Here is a 17,352-nt window from a genome sequence, read left to right as displayed (position 1 = left end):
TTGTCCTACCCACTGCTTGGCCAAGAGCTCAGCGCTCAGCACCTTGCAAGTGTTTCCCATAAGAGTAACTCAGACCCCTGGAGTAAGACTCCACTTTGGTACTTGGTGGCCATCTGCACTTCGTCCAGGACCAGGACAGACAGAACCAGTTTCTCCCAGAGAAGCCAGAGACCCAGCTGCGCACTGTCGAAGTTGGAGCAGCCCATATTTGGAGCTGGGAAGAAACTGAATGAGAGGACAAAGATTTCCTTGCAATGGGAGGGCTTCCCGGGCAGCTGGGTTTGAGGAGCAAAGAAAACAGCATTGTTTTTACAATAACCTTCCTCAGTCCCTAATGAGAAAAGCCCTCTGCAGCGGCCGGCACAGAGCAGCCTCCTAATGTGAGTCACCCTGAGACTCGGCGTCAGCCTCTGCCCTTTAGCACAGGAAACAGGAGCAATAACGGAGCAGCCGGGTGTGAATTATAAAAGTCCAGCGGGGCGGGAAACTGGGTGAGTTATAATAGCAGAGTAAATTAATTTCACATAAGTGGGATTAGCAGTTAAATAAATGGCAGTCCCAATGCTAACAATGTCTGGAATGCTGTGTCTGTCCCCTGCCCGGGGACAGAAAGAGTTCTCGCTCTTGGCTGCCGGAGGTCACCTATCCACAGTTCAGGATAACTCAGAGATCAGAAACACTGTTGCATTAGAACAGGCGCCATGAGTTAGGAGGAGGATGTGGGGGAAGCCTCCATCCACCGTGCTTCAGCTGCTTTTCATGGTGCCCAGCACACTCTGCGCCAAGTGCAGCCTAGGCAGTGGCCTTGGTGTGGCCCAGGACTTGGGAGAAATTGGGGACAATGGATTCCAAGCATGGTCTGTCAGGAGTTTCTATTCCAAACTGAACTTGTATTAGTTTTGTTTTAAACTGTCAGCCTCTTGTTTGTTTGGGCTATTTAAGGCTCCTGTCTCTTTCTCAATTTCAAATGACCTTTCCACTTGGGTGAGTACATTCTGGGCTCCTTGGGACCACAGCAGTGGTCGAGAGGCCAGAGCTTGATGTGAGTGAGGTCACAGCATCTGGGCCTGGATTCCAGTTGAGTTCCTAACCTACAGAGCAGGGTTGGCTATACCCCACGCATGGCTCAGAGGATGGGTTCATGCAGAAGAAAAAGACTCCCGGTTCAAGGGAGCTGCCCTCCATCCCTTGGTCCCTGTGCAGTCAGGTAAGCTGGTCCTTAGTGATACCACCCTTGAAACATACTTTGGTAGGGTGAGATGCCTGCCCTTTAGTCTGCTGTCTGTAAGGACCACCCCAGGTATTCTGTGAGGCCCATTCTTATATTCCCCTCTACTTAGAGTAGTGAGCTAGGCCAAGGTGGGCTTAGCAGCAGGGTGTGTGTGTGTGTGTGTGTGTGTGTGTGTGTGTGTGTGTGTGTGTGTGTGTGTGGTGAGGGACTGTGTTCATGCACATGCATGTGGAGGTCAGAGTTAGATAGAGATTCCCTTCTCTATGACTCTCTACCTCATGGCCTTCAGACAAGGTCACTCACTAAACTCAAAGCTCACCTTTCTGGCAAAGCTAGAAGCCAAAGCTCCTGGGATGTGCCTGTCTCGTCCCACAAGGCTGGGGTTATAGGCTTACATAGCCATGCCTGACTCTTTCAACTATACCTACATGGATAGGGTCAAGAGCACCATAACATACACACACACACACACACACACACACACACACACACACACACACACACACACACTCCTCCATAGAGTCTGTCAGTAGGCCAGGGCTTGTCAGGGGAAGGATTCGAGAATCGCACAGGAACTAAATGAAGGTGTTGCTTTAAACCTGTCGAACACTTCCTGTTAACCCAGCTCTCTCACTTCCTGTCTAGGTTAAAGAACCTGCTCCCATTTTATGCTATAGACTTGATCTCAGAAACAGTCCTACTACTTTTATTATGCTAGATTTGGTTTTATATTAAAATAGCTCATCTCCACAGATGTGTCAAGGAAGTGTCCCTATATAATAGGGTTACCCAGGGTGGCAATTTGCCCAGGATCTTCCCAATTTTAGCTCTGAAGGCTCCACATGCTGGCAAGCCCTTCAGTCTGTGTGAACGAGTTGGTTTAGAGCCAGCCCCCTCTAAACAAGCCACAAGGGGGCTGTGTACACATCTCCTTTAGCAATGGGGGCACACAAGAGGTCAACTATTCTACTGCTATTCAATTATATGTGATGCTTAAATATTGAACACTTTCATAGGTCAGTTTTTCTCTTAAAGTAAATACTCTATGACAAACCAGAAACTCTCATCAAGCTAAATGGATAATGAGGACACAGAACCAATAATACTTTATAAATAAAAATTATGAGTCGCAGCAACCAAAACCACAGCAGCTCAAAACAGCGGTTGAAGTTCAAAATCACCCCTCCTGTGTAAAGCATAGTATGGAATAACAAACTTGGGGAACACTAAGTTTAGCTTATGAATATCAGATTTTGGGGGATTACTGGCAAGTAACCTTTAATTGTGTACAGGAGAGTCCACAGAAGAGGAGAAGGGAGAGAGAGAGGGCAGGAAATATTCGTTTGCTGGGGTCAGCTAATGTCATCAGAACGACTCTCACCCAGCGAGAGTGTCAAGGTCAACGCTTTGAAAGTCACTGCTTTAACTCAGTTCATTAAGTAGAAAACTGAGGCCCAGGGAAGTTGCTTTTACAAAGCTATAGGTGCCTAGCCCCTTAACCACAACCACGAACACCACTACCCGAAGCCCCCATGAGTCTTCTCCCTAGCTGGGCATGTTAGTGCACGCCTGTAATCCCAGCACTTGAAGGATGAGTCACCAAACCAGGTTACTGTAGGATGGAGAGTGAGACCCTGTCTAAAAACCAAACCAAACCCAAAATAAATCGTCTGAGTGTTCCGGAACTATGGGCAGCTTGTTTAGTCAGTCATGTTTAGTTCCCCCTACTGGTCCTGTGAGGGTTGACTGTGCCACCATGCTGAAATTTCAACCTTTGCTACCTGTGAAAATATTATTTCCTTGGGAGACAGAACTTTATATGTATGGCCAAGTGTAGACGGTCATGAAGTGGGCTCCAATCCAGGTATGATTTCTGCCCTGGTGAGAGGAGAGCGGAAGAGGGAGAACAGGGAGAGAGAGGTGTGAGAGAGAATGAGTCTGTGTTGCTTCGAGCCACCAGGCTTGGGATACTGTTTCGGCAGCCCCCAGAGTGACTGCCTCTGAGGGACTCAGGCCCCTAGCTGTCAGGACATCCCCCTCTCCATGTTCTGCAGCTACCCAGGGACAAAAGGGGCCCCTGGGCGGAAACCAGCCTGCTTTCTTCAGCATCTCCTCTGTCCCTGCCACAGCAGGATCAGACAGCCTTGGGACTCCCTTCCCCTGGGAGCCTGGCTGCCAACCCTCCTTCTCCCAGGGATGCCGTGAGGATGGGGAACGCGCCAGCTCCAATGCCTCAGGTAGGGCCGTTTGGCATTTGCCTTTCCACACACCATTTGGCAAGGCCAGAGGTTCAATGAGCCATTCTGCCCTTCCCTCATTCTAGAACAAAAGCACCATGCTCGTCATGTGGCAGCAAAGGGTAGGCCTGTGCGGGAACCGGGCAGGTTACAAATCACCTTGCTTCTTCCTCCAACCCCTTTTTATAGATTCGGCAGAGGAACTCACTCGGTTGGATTATAGAACATTCTGGTCTGCCGGAAGAGAAGGAAGGCAGTCCTGATGGAGCAGGTTGGTGCTGGCCCATGCAAGGCCATGGTTGTAAACATCCTCCAGCAATAGAGGATGTTCCCAGTTTTATTTTTAAAATGTGCTGACATGTCAGTCTGCATAATAAAGTGTCTGAAAAGAAAACACGAAATGTTATCTATCCAAGGCAGAATTGCAAATGTCATTTCTTTATGTTTATGCGTCTCTTTGCTAATATTGCCACAATAAACAAAAATAAATGATGGAATAAAAACTAACACAAAATTGTCCCTGGTTACAGCTCTTGAGCACAAATGTTATTAATAATTTGATGCTTAGTAGATGCTCATAGAAAGGGCCTTACCCACATATAGCAGAGAGCATTCACTGTCCTTCCTCTGGGGAGGAAAAGATGAGGCTTTTCCCAGTGAAACCCTGGTGTGGTCTAGCCTTGGACATCCTGTGTTTACACTATCATACTTTTCTTATCTTCATAACAAATGTCCCCCATGTTGTTCTGAATCTTCCAGTCACAATAATTGTGACATTTAGCAGGAGTACAACAGTCACCAGGCAGAGTTTTCACTTACTTAAACAGCCCATAAATTAGAAATTTTATATTTGAAATCTTAACATTAGAAATTTTGTATTTTACTTCTAACATCAAAATCCAGAGGTCTGGGCAATTTACAAGTTGTGTGATTTTTTTATGCCATTTGGGTTATTTTTGATTAATAAGCCATCATTTATTTTGTAACTATCCATAGTATATACATAAGTATGTATTTATATTACCATGTTGTTCTCTCCTGTTCTTTAAATTACAAATTTTCTTTTGGGGGGGGCAGCTTTTTTTTAAAACAATAAGTGAAAGCATTTCTTTAAAATGCATATGTTCCTTAAATAGGTAGGAAAGTTTCCCACCTGTCCCCTCCCTTCCTTGGGGAGAAGCCTGGTACTGGCACCCTAGAATCATTCAGCAAAGCAACCCTTAGCCTCCTCATCCTTTCTCCCACTTTCCCAGCAGCTGGAACGAGGGTGGCACTCTCGACATCTCATCTGATCTTCAGCACTCCCAGCTCTTCACATCCCAGATGCTCACACCACCATCCATGCCTGTAGTGCAGAGCTTCGAGTCTTTGCCCTTGACCCTGCTGAGCACTGACATTTGGGGGGCACTGTTCTCGTGCAGTGAGTCTAGACAGATGCCCGTGGCTGCACCGCCCTCAGAGCTGGCCTTCTTGTGAGGATTCTGGAAGCTCTCACAGACGTCAGGCCACACTGAGAGCTCTGCTTGGGCACATTCAGCTGACCACCAAAGCTCAGCATCCTCACAGCACTGCCATAGATAAACGGCACCAGGAAGCAGCCATGGCCTGCTGGCACTGGACTATTTTCTGTGATGAAGGTAATGGCCAGGAGTGGCAAGGTTTCAGAGGCCAGGGTAGCGACAGCCATCTTCTTGTCAGTGTCTACAAGGCACATGGTGCTGTCGGGGCTGACCCAAGCCACATAGCTCCAGCTTGCCAAGAAGCAGACTCATGCACCCAGCTGTAACTGCTGCTAAACTCGAACATCAGCTCCCACAAGGGCATCTTAAAACCCCCACGGTGCAGGTGCTGGCCGCTCCTCCACCTCCTTGATATTGGCAGAGAAGATCCTGTACTTAAAGGCACAGGAGCCTGCAGCCAGGAGGACATTGTTGGGGTGCCAGCTGGGGCTGAGGACAGTGGAATGGATGGGTTTCTTGCTTGATGTGCTTACACACCTGCCAATCATTCTCCTGCTCAAAATAACAGATGAAGATGATGTGGTAGCCACCGCCCATGGTGACCTTGTTCTCACTGGGGACCCAGGGAACACAACGGGTGCCTAGGTTGATCCACAGGACGGCCGTTGTGGGCTTCCATGTGTGGCCCTTCAGTGTCCACACATGGGCATTGTGGTCTGTGCTGCAGGTCACAACACGTTTACTCTTAGGGGTCCAGGCGATGCCTGTCACCTTCCCATTGTGCTCCTTAAGCTCATGAACATTGTTCCACTAGGCACCACTCTTCTCAAAGATGTACACCTCGTGGTTGTTGGGGCAGATGGCGATCTGTGTATGGTCCTTGCTCCAGGCATGGCAACTGATGGGCTCCACCAGGAAGCTGTGGTAGGCCATAGTCACTTGTCTCCTGGGGTGTCCAGGCTGCAGACTCTGGACTGTCTCTGAGCCTAAGTTTTCTTTAAATTATGTCTTTTGTGTTCTCAGAACCAATTTGATTTGTCCTTAGGAAATGGCAACATTTTTTTTCTGCAGAAGTGGGAGAGGTTTTCCAAATGCCTGAAGAGCAAGATTCCCATAATTTTAGTACACTTGTTGTGGGTAAGGGACATGTGTCACTTTCCTGTCCCTGTCACTCCTGGTGATGCTCACAAGAATGGAAATCTGCTGGACTCACAGTTGGACATTTCACCATTGTTTGGACTCAGACCTTCTTTGCCCTAAAGCTGCTTACCTGTGGCCAGGCATTCTTGTTTTTTAATCTGTTCCCAACCTTGTCATTTTGGAAGAGCTTTTGAATACCAGTTGACATTGACACCATCTTCTACCTGTTTTCCATTTCCCTAAAATCCAGTGCTATTTTTAACTTGAGACCGTCTCACCATTGATCCTTGAGTGAGTCCTTCCCACCCCTGACCCATTGGGCATCCCTGCCTTCTGCAAGGAGAAATCGGTGGCCATTTGCCACCAATGCCTCACCCCTTGCTCTTGTGGCCAACATCGGCAAATGATCTCAGCATTCCTTCTGGCAAAGGGCCCAGCATCTCTTGGTGCTGGTGCCTAAGACAGAGAGCTGTGTGTTGCTGGGCTCAATGGTGCTTCACATCTCTTCTAATTCAGATATTCTGGGCACCTTTGTCCAAACCGCCCCATTTTCATCTTTTGAATTTAAAATCCGAGTTGTGTTCGATTCCAAGCAAAACTGAAGAAGCCTTTGCAATTCCTCAGAGAAAACTCTCAGATTAAGGACATGAACATCCCTGTGATGACCAGAGCAGCTTGCAAGGTGGGATGCAATAACCGGTGTCACACAAGTGATGAAGCCTAAGCAGATGCTGATAAGACGTCTCCATGACCACATAGGCTATGGATTTTCACCAGTCCTTGGTGAGGAGGGATTGGAAATTAATACCAGAATCCTACTGCATGATCGTGGCTTATGATATGTAATTATGTCAGGTTTACAGTAAACTGTGTAAAATTCTCACCCCATAAATTAGGTTCAGTTTTAGACAAGTTTGTCATTGTCTTTAGAAGCCCTGTAGCAAAAGCTTCCCTGGATATCATCATAATTAGAATCTATACTGGAAGTTCCCCTAAATAACTTGGGAAAATAAGATTCCTGCTTCCAAAGTGAAGGGGCAGGTGAAATAAAACCCTTTCCAAAATGAGGCTGCAGTAATCCTTGGACTCGATGAGGGAGGGGCTTTATATACTGTGGCATCATGATGTAGGTGAAAATTTTCCTGTGTCCCACCCGTCCTGCAGCCGCTCAGACCCAAGTAAACACACAGAGGCTTATATCAATTACGAATTGCATGGCCATGGCCTATGGTCAATTTTCTTGCTAGCTAGCTCTTAAAACTAAACTCAGCCCATTTCTATTTATCTATATGTCGCCACATATTCCATGGCTTTACCTGTGTGCTATTACATGCTGCTCCCTGGATGGCGGGATGACGTCTCCTTCGCCTTTGCCTTTCTTCTTCCTCTCTCTCCTCTGGATTTCCCACCTGCCTCTAAGTTGCCTTACCATGGGCCAAACAGCTTTATTTATCAACCAATCAGAGCAACACATAATCACAGCGTACAGAAAGACATCCCACAGCATCATGGCTCTTGTCCACACAACTGATCATTCTTTGACATGTGGTTACTGAGGGTCTGCAATGCACTGTTCCAGATGCCATGGAATATGGCAGAAAATAAAGTCCACAATCTGAAGACCACTCTTAGACATGAGTGGGCCCAGGACCTCAGGACAAGTGCCTAGAACAGTCACTAAAAGATGTAGATGAGGAATACCATGAGAAGTTAGTAAGAAGAATGATTAAGACCAAGTCTGTATTGCTACAAATCAGTCCCTGGCCTCTGTATTAAATGTGTAAAGAGACAGGAGGCCTGGTCTTCCTGGGTTGCTCTCTTAGGGCATGCATAGTGCAATGTGAGATGCAAGTGGGTCTGAACATTGCGATGTTAGGGGAAGCACCCTGTAGTGTGTGCAGATGGCTTGGAGTGCAGTGTGTGAGTGAGGACAGGAACTCACTAGCTCTGGAATTAGTGGGGAATAGGTTATTAGGAAGCGATGACTGAAGTGCTCATCTTGAAGCACAGCTGCAGTGAAGGTCAGCCAGCCAATGAGATGCAGGTGGTAGAGGGGGACGTGGCACGTTACCAGGCTCCACCCTGCATGCTGCCAACCCGCAGGAGGGAAGGCAGGAAGGGAATCTGGAGATGGCCCAGCTCTGCAAGCGTTCAGCCTTTAGAAGTTTAATTGCCAGGAAGGGCTGAACATTTGGAGTCTTAGTAAAGAAGACAGAGCTTAGATGTGACTAGGTAGAAGTTATTAAATTACTGGCTAAACCCATAGCTCTACCCTCGGGGCATTTAGTCTTGGGGTGTGTAAAAGGATGTAGAGGAGCCTCAATTATTCCTGGGGCTCTAAATGCAGAGCAAATGGAAGGTTCCAATGACCACAACCCCCATGACCTACCCTTAGCCTCTGAAAGTTCCACTTTCGTCACCGAGGTTTGAAGGTGACTGTCCACTTTTCCTACTCAAGAGCCTGGGCTCCCTTGATGACAGTGAAATTCACAACAGCGACTCCTATAGAACTCAGTATATGTGCTTGTGACAATTCTCACCTCATGTAATAAAATAAGATCCAGACAGAGGCAGAGTCTCCATTACTACTACCTTCCTGTTATCAGACTCAGGAGTCACAGCCAATGCCCCAACAAGCCAGATCCAGCCACCCATATGCCAATTGGAAAAAGCCAAATTAACAGTGAAAAGCAGAAAATGGAGATTTATTCAGTGGGGCCATAGGCAGAAGGACCAAAGGATCCAGTGATGCCCCCAATTTTTGGGATCCTGACATGAGGGCAGGGTTTAAATAGAAAGCAAAAATAATACATAACTAAGCAGTTCAGCAAGGAGTGGTCCTCAGCCCACCATTGTCTCAGCTCCAAGTCTCTCCTACAAGGTCATGTGAGAAACTATTTTTCTCTAGGTGACAAGTTCCTCCTCTGGATTCCCCCAGGACTTCAGCCATTTCCTCTCCCAGCAAGAGATTCCTGGAGAATTCTAATTTCTTGGAGCCCATTCTTTCAAGAGTCTGACAGAGAAAGAGGGGGACACGTGTAGTTAGAATCCATTTCTTCCTTCCAGGTACATCAGTTACACTTCCACATTTACAGAGCACGAGCTGAGGCCCTGAACGTAGATTGTGGTGATATTTTATTTGTGCACTCCAATAAAGCTTATCTGAGGATCAGAGGAAAAAGCCAGACACTATATTAAACATAAAAGCCAGGCAGTGGTAGCACAAGCCTTTAATCCTAGCATTCGGGAGACAGAGATTCATCCAGATTTCTGTGAGTTCAAGGCTACACTGGAAACAAAGCCAGGAGTGGTAGCACATACCTTTAATCCCAGTGCTCGTTAACCATAGAGGTCTGGAGGTCTGTACAGACAGACAGGAAGTGATAGCGCTGGACAGAAAGAGGAAGTAATGTGGCTGGGCAGAGAGAGGAAGTGAGATGGCAGGGCACAGAAAGGTATATAAGGAAGTAGCTCTCTTTGGCTGAGCATTTCCTAATGGTAAGAACGTGGCTGGCTTCTTTCTGCTTCTCTGATCTCTCAGTTTTCTCCCCAATATCTGGTTCTGCGTTTTTTATTAATAAGACAGTTCAGCAATTCGCGTTACAGTAGATGGTGAATATAGCCTGTTATGGGGCCAGATTTCAACTCAATTTGCTTGACTCTGGAGGCCTCTGCGTGATGCGTGACCTTCACAAGATGCATCCATGAGGCAGATTACGGGCTGCCAATGGATCTGCAGACTAATTATGGTAAGTTTTGGATGAAGACCAACTTCCAAAAAGAGAGAGCTTCCCTCCAGCCTCAGGTTTGGAAAATGTGGGCATCCTGCTCATCCTCCTATGGTGATGGTAATGGTTACAATTCCAATAGCATGAGAAAAACTCAACCTGCTGAGTTCTGCTCCAGCCTGCATGCAGTTTAAAGAGACCAGAAGGCAACAACCTGAAAACGTCCAGTAGAAGAGTCATGTCAGCGCTCAGCTCCCACTCTCCACCGCTTTCAACAGCATTTGAAGAGTTGGAGCTCTCTCTTCCATTGGTGTAGGCTAGTGTTCTTCCCCAACCAGATTGAGGATGGCTATGAGGAGGTGAGAGGACTCGGGGGGCAGGAGGGGTCACCTGGAGTAGCTGTAGGCAGAGTCATTCAAGGGTCATCTGGAGCTGTCGTCAAAGTGAAGTCTCCCCGAACTGGGGCAGGGTATCTGGTATCTGAAGTGTCCTAAAGCAACGCTTTCCAAAGCATAGCTATGGTTGGAGAGGAGGCAAAGATCTTTGTGGTGGGTCCCAGGCTCTGCCTGGAGTCACTGGCTAGACTGTGGCCCCCTCCCCAGAGGAGAGCCTGAGAAGAGGCAGCGGTAGAGTGCACCAGCCCTCCAGACGTAGGGTCTATGCAGACAACACTAGCAGCCCCAATCTGACTTCCATCTTTTCCTGGAGCTCTGCCCCCAGGCAGCTGCCATCATGGACAGTCCTGGGTCTGACAGCTGTCAATCAAGCAGCTAAACTACTTATGCCCAATAGCTCCAGCCATTTAAAAGGGGGGAAGGGAGTTGCGATAAAGACTTAACATACATTACATTTTTCTCCAGTAAACTCTCATCCAACAATGCTTAACCACCAGCTTGCCCTTAGGGAGGGTTGGACCCTCCAGATCTGTCACTACTGCCTCATAGTTGAGTGACATTGGACAAGCCACGTAAACTTTCTGAAAATTAAGTCCCCTTACCAAAGAATATGAGTAAGAAATGTTTTCTGATTCGTGTAAGGATTATGTGAAAAATCACACAAAGGCCCTGGTGTGGTACCTGACGGTCCCTGGCCGTATCCTGGTTGTTTTTCCATCCCACACCCAGTTTCCTTATTCTCCACATAAACTTTCCTCTCCTCGTTCGTCTTCTACATCTCCTCCAGTAAGCAAACCTCCTCATCCCTCTTCCACCATGTCCACTCACCACTTAGAACCCTACCTCTCCTCTTTACCTTCCTGATCTCCAAGTAACCAGCACGTACGATGTGCAGGACCGAGGTCCTGATGCAGCAGCGAGTTGACGGTGAGTTACACGCACACAGAGCATTGTTAGTGGTAGTTGACCATCGTGGGATGGCAGGTCAGCTAAAAGCACCTTCTGAAACAAATAAGGAAAGAAGTCAAAGTTCCTTGTCGTGTGGAAAGGAGCAGGGTCTAGGGCCCTTTTGGACTCTTGAGGGTTGCCCTGGGTCTTTGTGAGAAGGAGAAGAAAGGTCCAGAAACATTCCCTACAAAGAAGAGTAAACACATTGGCACCCTAACTCCAAGTAAGACAACTGTCCCCTTTCATCCGGGGATAAAGAGGGCACAGAGTTCGTGACCAAGCTGAGGGTAGGTTGAGGTGAAGTCGGGAACTCCCACTTCATCAGCCTGCCCCCAAGGCAGCCAGCATGTTTCCGGCAGAACAAGCCTGCCCTGTGCTGTGTCTGACCCTTGTTCCAAGCTGGGTGTGCACACTGGGTTACTGAGCTGTGCACAGGTCACTGTGAATTACCCAGATGAACATATTGGTCCTCAGACCACGAGCAGGCCTCAGGATGCCAACAGGAAGCTAGAAGACCAGAACTTAGCCCTGGCATTCGAAATGTAGCCTGTTCACATTGCTGTGAGTATCAACGACATAACCTGGACTTCCACCCATCTGAGTCCCTTTTGACAGAACTTGAAAACAGCGTTTTTGTTTTTCTGGATGATAATTAGCCTTTGACTTCGCTCCATCCATGCCACTTCCCACAGCCTTAGAGGCAGGAGCCTTTAATGCCAGAATGGGAGAGTTCTGACAGGGGTGGCCTGACCTCCTCCTCTGCTCAGAACCAGAATTCTCCTCAGATACCTTTTACATCAAGTGTTTGCCAGGCAGAGACACATGAGCACCACCGTTTGTACCGTACCAAAAAACTCTGAGTTCAATGCGAAAGTTGTGTCTTTCACCAAGCACTTGCAGGAGGGTCAGAAACTATACCTAAATGTGCAAAGTTCTAGTGGCCTGTGAGTGCTCAGGTAACAGAGATTGGCAAGGGAAAAGAAAAAGAATGTGATCTTCAGGCCATTGGGATCACAGGGCACATGGCTTCCCCTCCCCTCCTCTGTTTCCTCATCCTCAATAGTAAGGAAGAGAGAATCATGAATACACAAGAATATTGTGCCTAATAATCAAGGTCCCCCTAGAAACTGTGCTTGCTCTCTTAGGCAAGGAGCAGGGGCCACCTGGTCGATCTTTCAGATGAACTCTTGTCTGGTCTCATGGTGAGTTCTCACTGATCAGTCTACATTGTACTCTCAGTGGGTCCAGCTCTGCCCAGCTCCGCAATCTTACAGGTTTGGAATACCTACCTGATAAAACCAGCTGGGCAGGAACTCAGACATCTCTGATTGATGTTACCTCATCTGTAAATGGGGAAGCTGATGTTTCAGACTGTGTATAAAGGCTAAATAAGACTAAAAAGAAAATATCTAGCACTGCTCCTGACGTACAACAGATGTTAACATCAGTCCCTTTCCTGTGCAGACTGATGACAGACTTAGCCAGAGTTCATGTCTTGTTTCCATCCAATGGGTGGTGTCCTCTCTCGCTCCCACGCTGGTTTTGGACTTTTGGTGTGGTTTTTTCTTTAGTACCAAATGGGAAATTTTGGAATACTTAGAGATAAAGAATCAGGTAAACCACAGCAAATGGTTTTAGAATAAGAATTATGAGCCAGAACGGAGGCTGAGACAGGAGGATTGCCACGAATTTGAGGCCAAGTTGAGCTACACAGTAAGTTCAGGACATTCTGTGCTATAGAATGAGACCCTCTCTCGAACAAAAGAAAACAAAAGCCAACCATGAGTACCGTTAGCACACTAGAGGCATCTCTTTATTTGGCCTCATTGCCTCTTGCTAGAGTGGTTGATCGCTGACTTACAAGTCACCAGTGATACCCAGTTAGGCTTGGCTTTGAATATGACCTTAGCAAACCTGTCAACCATTGGTTCTGATGAAGTACTAACTACTATATGCTCAAGGTTGAAGTAGGCCCTGTGAGGACTATAGATACAGGCTAAGACCCCTATCCTCAAGTAGCTCACAAGCTACCTCCTGAGAGTCATGCCAACTAGAACCAAAGAAATATGCTCAGAGCAATAACAATAACAAGATGAAAAAACAAATAAAAGTTGAACAATGCTATATGATCTTCTGGAGGAGTAATGAGTTAGTCCAAGAGGAGTAGCTAGAATTTTAACAAAACCCGTTGGCTAGAATCAACAAGACAGGTTAGCGTGAGAGAGTGCTGTGATTGATTAATGATGCCATGATTGATTAGTGATGTTTGCCTGAGCACAGGAACGGCTCATCTACTCACCGTCTCTAGCCTAATGATATCTAAAGTTCTTTTAACCTTTACAGGTCCATGACTAACACCTTGAGTCCTTGTCACTTGTATTGCTCAGGAGAAGGAAAAGCCAGGATTTTTCTTCCAACTCCCAAATCATGGCACAGATACTTACTCTTAGTTTTGAGTGCTCGGCCTTAGCTTACCTCTTTTCTGGCTTGCTCTTTTAGCTCAAATGAACCTGTGTCTCTTTATTTATCCCTTGCCTTGGGACTTGCTATCTTTCTTACTTCTGGGTATCTTACTTTCACTGTCTCTCATGTCTGGCTGGCTGGGCACCTGGCTTCTGGCCCCAGGCATGCCCCTCCTCGCCTCCTTCTGGTTCTTCTTCTTCTTCCTCTCGAGCCTAGATTTCTCCTATTTATTTCCTCTGCCTGCCAGGCTTGCCTATCCCTTCTCTGCCTAGATATTGGCAGTTCAGCTCTTTATTAGGTCAATCAGGTGCCTTAGGCAGGCAAGGTAAAACAGCTTTTCTTATAATTAAACATATGCAACATCAACAAAAGTAGCCCACTTTTACACAGTTAAAGTAATATTCTGTAGCATAAACAAATATAACACATCTTTGCCTAATATTTGTAAAATAATATTCTACAACAAAGTACTCCTTTTTTGTATAGATTTCTCATCCAGAAAACTGGAAAGCTTTGTCAGTCTTGTCTAGAGGCCTCTCCATGACAAGAATGCTAATCACTAAGAGCAGAACAGAAAATTTCTCAAACAGTGGATAGGAAAAAAGATGAGGAATGATTAACAGAAAATTTGGTACTACTTTTGAGTAGAGAGATGGAAAATCCACCAGAAGAACTTTATAAGAGAAGCTAAGTTCCTGGCAACACTCTGTTTTGAAAACTGGCTGCTAAGTACTTGGGTGATCATTTTATTACATTGTTTTAGATTTCGTAGACACTTTTTAATAATGTGATATATATTGCATAGATATAAGCACACATACTCACAAACTATTAGGTCAACAAGAGATAACAGACTGGGCACAATATCTTACAGCTGTATCTAGACTGAACCTTTGTCTTCCTAGCCTGTCCACATCTAGTCACAAGCTGAAGGACTGTTCACCGCTTAAGTCTAGCAAGTCCAGCCTTGTGTGGTCAGTCTGTGCTGTCACTTATCACCTATATCACATCTTACGTATGTTACTGTTATTACAGTCTCATCTGTAAAATGGGAATGACAGTTGCCTGCTTAAAGGTTTGGTAAAGACAAACACAGTAACAAACACTTGTAATTCTAGCACTTGTGAAGCTGAGGCAGGGGGACCAGGAGTTTAAGGTGAACATAGCTGGATTGAAATAGTGAGATCATGTCTCTAAAAAGTGTTTTTGCATAAAGATAGAATGTAATAATGATGCCCAATCTTCTGGGAAGTTCCATATTTTGTCAATAGCTTCCCATGTGGGCATGAACACCATCTCCAAGGCTCCACTAATATATTTTGCAACTCCTATGAATTCTTCGAGCCCCTTGACATCTTAGTTTACCTCAGAGTTTTGGGCAAAGTTCAGATGAAGCCTGTCTTCTCCCCATTAAGCCAGATTGTCAAAAAAGAGACACATTTCTGTGGACATTATCTCCAGATCATTTTCCCTTATATGAATAACCAATTCTAAGCCCCCAGAAATTGGCATCTGTGACTTTTCTAAATGATAAGTTTCTCAGAAAAACAAAACAGAGGACAGCAGAGTGCTGGTACCTTAGAAAGCCCTTCCCAGACATCCAGGAGATGTCCAGCATCCCAATCTCACTGACTCCTGAAAAGCACTGGGGTCTATCAAAAGTCCTTACACAGCCTACCCAAAGTCATCAGGCAGGAGGTTGTAGTTGAACTAAATAAAGCCTTTTATAAGCCTCAAATCAAAGTCTCCCTTTCCTGTCCACCGTCCTATAGTCTCTGGTCTCCACACAGGGCAGGCCAGACCCTGCTCTCTGCTCAACATGCCACATCAGCCTGGCTGTTCATAAACTACCTTCCCCCAAGCATTCAGAGAGTCATCAGCATCGGTTTGCACAGATAGAGCTGCAGGGTGCAGAGAGCGGATAGTGACAAGCCCAATGAGGTCTACGCAGATGAGTTAACCTTGTTGCTATAGCACATCTCTAAGGTATTGTACCAAATTTCGAAATATGCTTCTATTTGCCTTTTATAGTTTATTCTCAATAGCTAAGCTCCTTAATAGTTATCCAAAATGCATTACTTCCTTTAAAAACATACTTTAGGATATTTCACAGCATCAAATACAATTTTATTATACCCTAAAATCAAAATGTTGTCTAAAATTAATGTCTGTTTTATGACTCAGTGCTATAAGAAAATAAGCCTACTCAAACATTCAAAAATTGCATTACCGGATACTTTTATGTGTGCTCATTCTGAAAAGAATTGTAATATACCTCTCTGTCCCTTTCCTCCCTCCCTCCCTCTTATGAAATTTCAAGAAATATCAGAGACTGGCTGATGGGCAAAGAGACAGTCTTTAGTCCTCAAAGACGTTTTAAACCCTTTCAAACATTAAATTCATTTCCTTCAGAGAGGATGTTTGCGATCTGGAGCTTTTTCGCTGTTTGGACATTTACCGTTACTAAAAGCTGCTGTGTTTTTCACCTTTGCACGTAAATATGAAGCCACACAGGGCAGGGGAGCTCTCTTTGTTGGTAGATTTTTCCATGGCAACAAGTCCTGGGGATGTTATGTTTCTAAGAAGGGACAGCTACTCAAACTCAGTGCTCCCGGGACTTTGGGTAGATGCAGAAAAGGCAAATAGGTTTAGGAAAGTGCCTGTTTGTCTTGCTGTATTTAGCTACATCAAGTCAAGTTCTTCCAGGTCACAAAAACAAGCTGTAGAAAGCCAAAGGAATGCCTGTATCTCCAGGGGGGCTTTACAAATGCCAGTGACTGCTACCCCCTGGTTCACACAGGCTGGTCCTCAGGGCTGACTAGACAGAGCAGGAGCCTCCTCACTGGTCTCTCTGCCTCTATAAGGTGCCACACTGCACAGACCCTTCTCAAGTGCTCATATCCCTTCCAAGCTTAAAATCATTAGCCAGCAACAAAGAAAGACAAAAAGCATTATGAATGTCATGAAGGAGTTAAACAAACAAACAAATCAACTCCAAATCTGATGACATGGGTAGGCCAAACCCCCCAAAATTCACAGGAAATACAGAGCTACAGTCATATGTTAAATGACTTCATGGATGCTCACCTCATAAAACCCAGACTGTGGGAAACTCTGCTGGGCATATGGCCAGGTTTTTCACACACACACACACACACACACACACACACACACACACACACACGGAGGAAAGGAAGAGTTAGGAGGAACAGAGACAGGCAGAGGGACATGTGTAGAGAGTGAAGGAAAGTGAGAGGGTTAGAGAGGAAGAGGAGGATAGAGAGGTAGAGAAGGAGAGGCGGAGGAGGAGAAGGAAAGAGAGGGAGGAGAAAGGGAAAGGGAAGGGGAGAATGGTTTAAAGGGCTTTCAATGCTTAAAGATTGTTTACAGGAACCTGAAACAGAACTGTTTTCAGAAAGTGCAGAGGCAATTAGGGAAATGGAACTCTAACTGGACAGATACTGTTGGAACCAAGACAGTTTTATTAAAAGACTGTAGACGACTGCTCTGGTTGTGATTTTTAGGCCATTATCATATTTTTTTTTAATTCATAAATATAGAGAGTTTTTGCAGTTGAAACTATGATATCTGAGATCAGCATGTTGATCCAGGGGTGGTGAGCAGACTGGCCACCGTCGGCCATTGTTAAGGTGGGTGCTGAGCCATTGTACTAGTTTCTTATTTTGCTTTTCATGTGCTTGAAAATTCTCCAAAGTAGAAAATTTGATACTGTAAAGGAATGTCCTTTTG

At 45.9% G+C, this 17,352-nt stretch overlaps 1 pseudogene; it reads right to left on the bottom strand.

The window, feature by feature from the left end:
- Positions 1 to 4,716: 4,716 nt before the first annotated feature.
- Positions 4,717 to 5,874, bottom strand: LOC102922411 (actin-related protein 2/3 complex subunit 1B pseudogene; annotated as a pseudogene).
- Positions 5,875 to 17,352: the final 11,478 nt, after the last annotated feature.

The sequence above is a fragment of the Peromyscus maniculatus genome, chromosome 1 (assembly GCF_049852395.1).
Source record: "Peromyscus maniculatus bairdii isolate BWxNUB_F1_BW_parent chromosome 1, HU_Pman_BW_mat_3.1, whole genome shotgun sequence".
Taxonomy (NCBI): Eukaryota; Metazoa; Chordata; class Mammalia; order Rodentia; family Cricetidae; genus Peromyscus; species Peromyscus maniculatus.
Note: the sequence above shows the minus strand (reverse complement) of the source record. Positions and strands in the feature narration are given on the sequence as shown.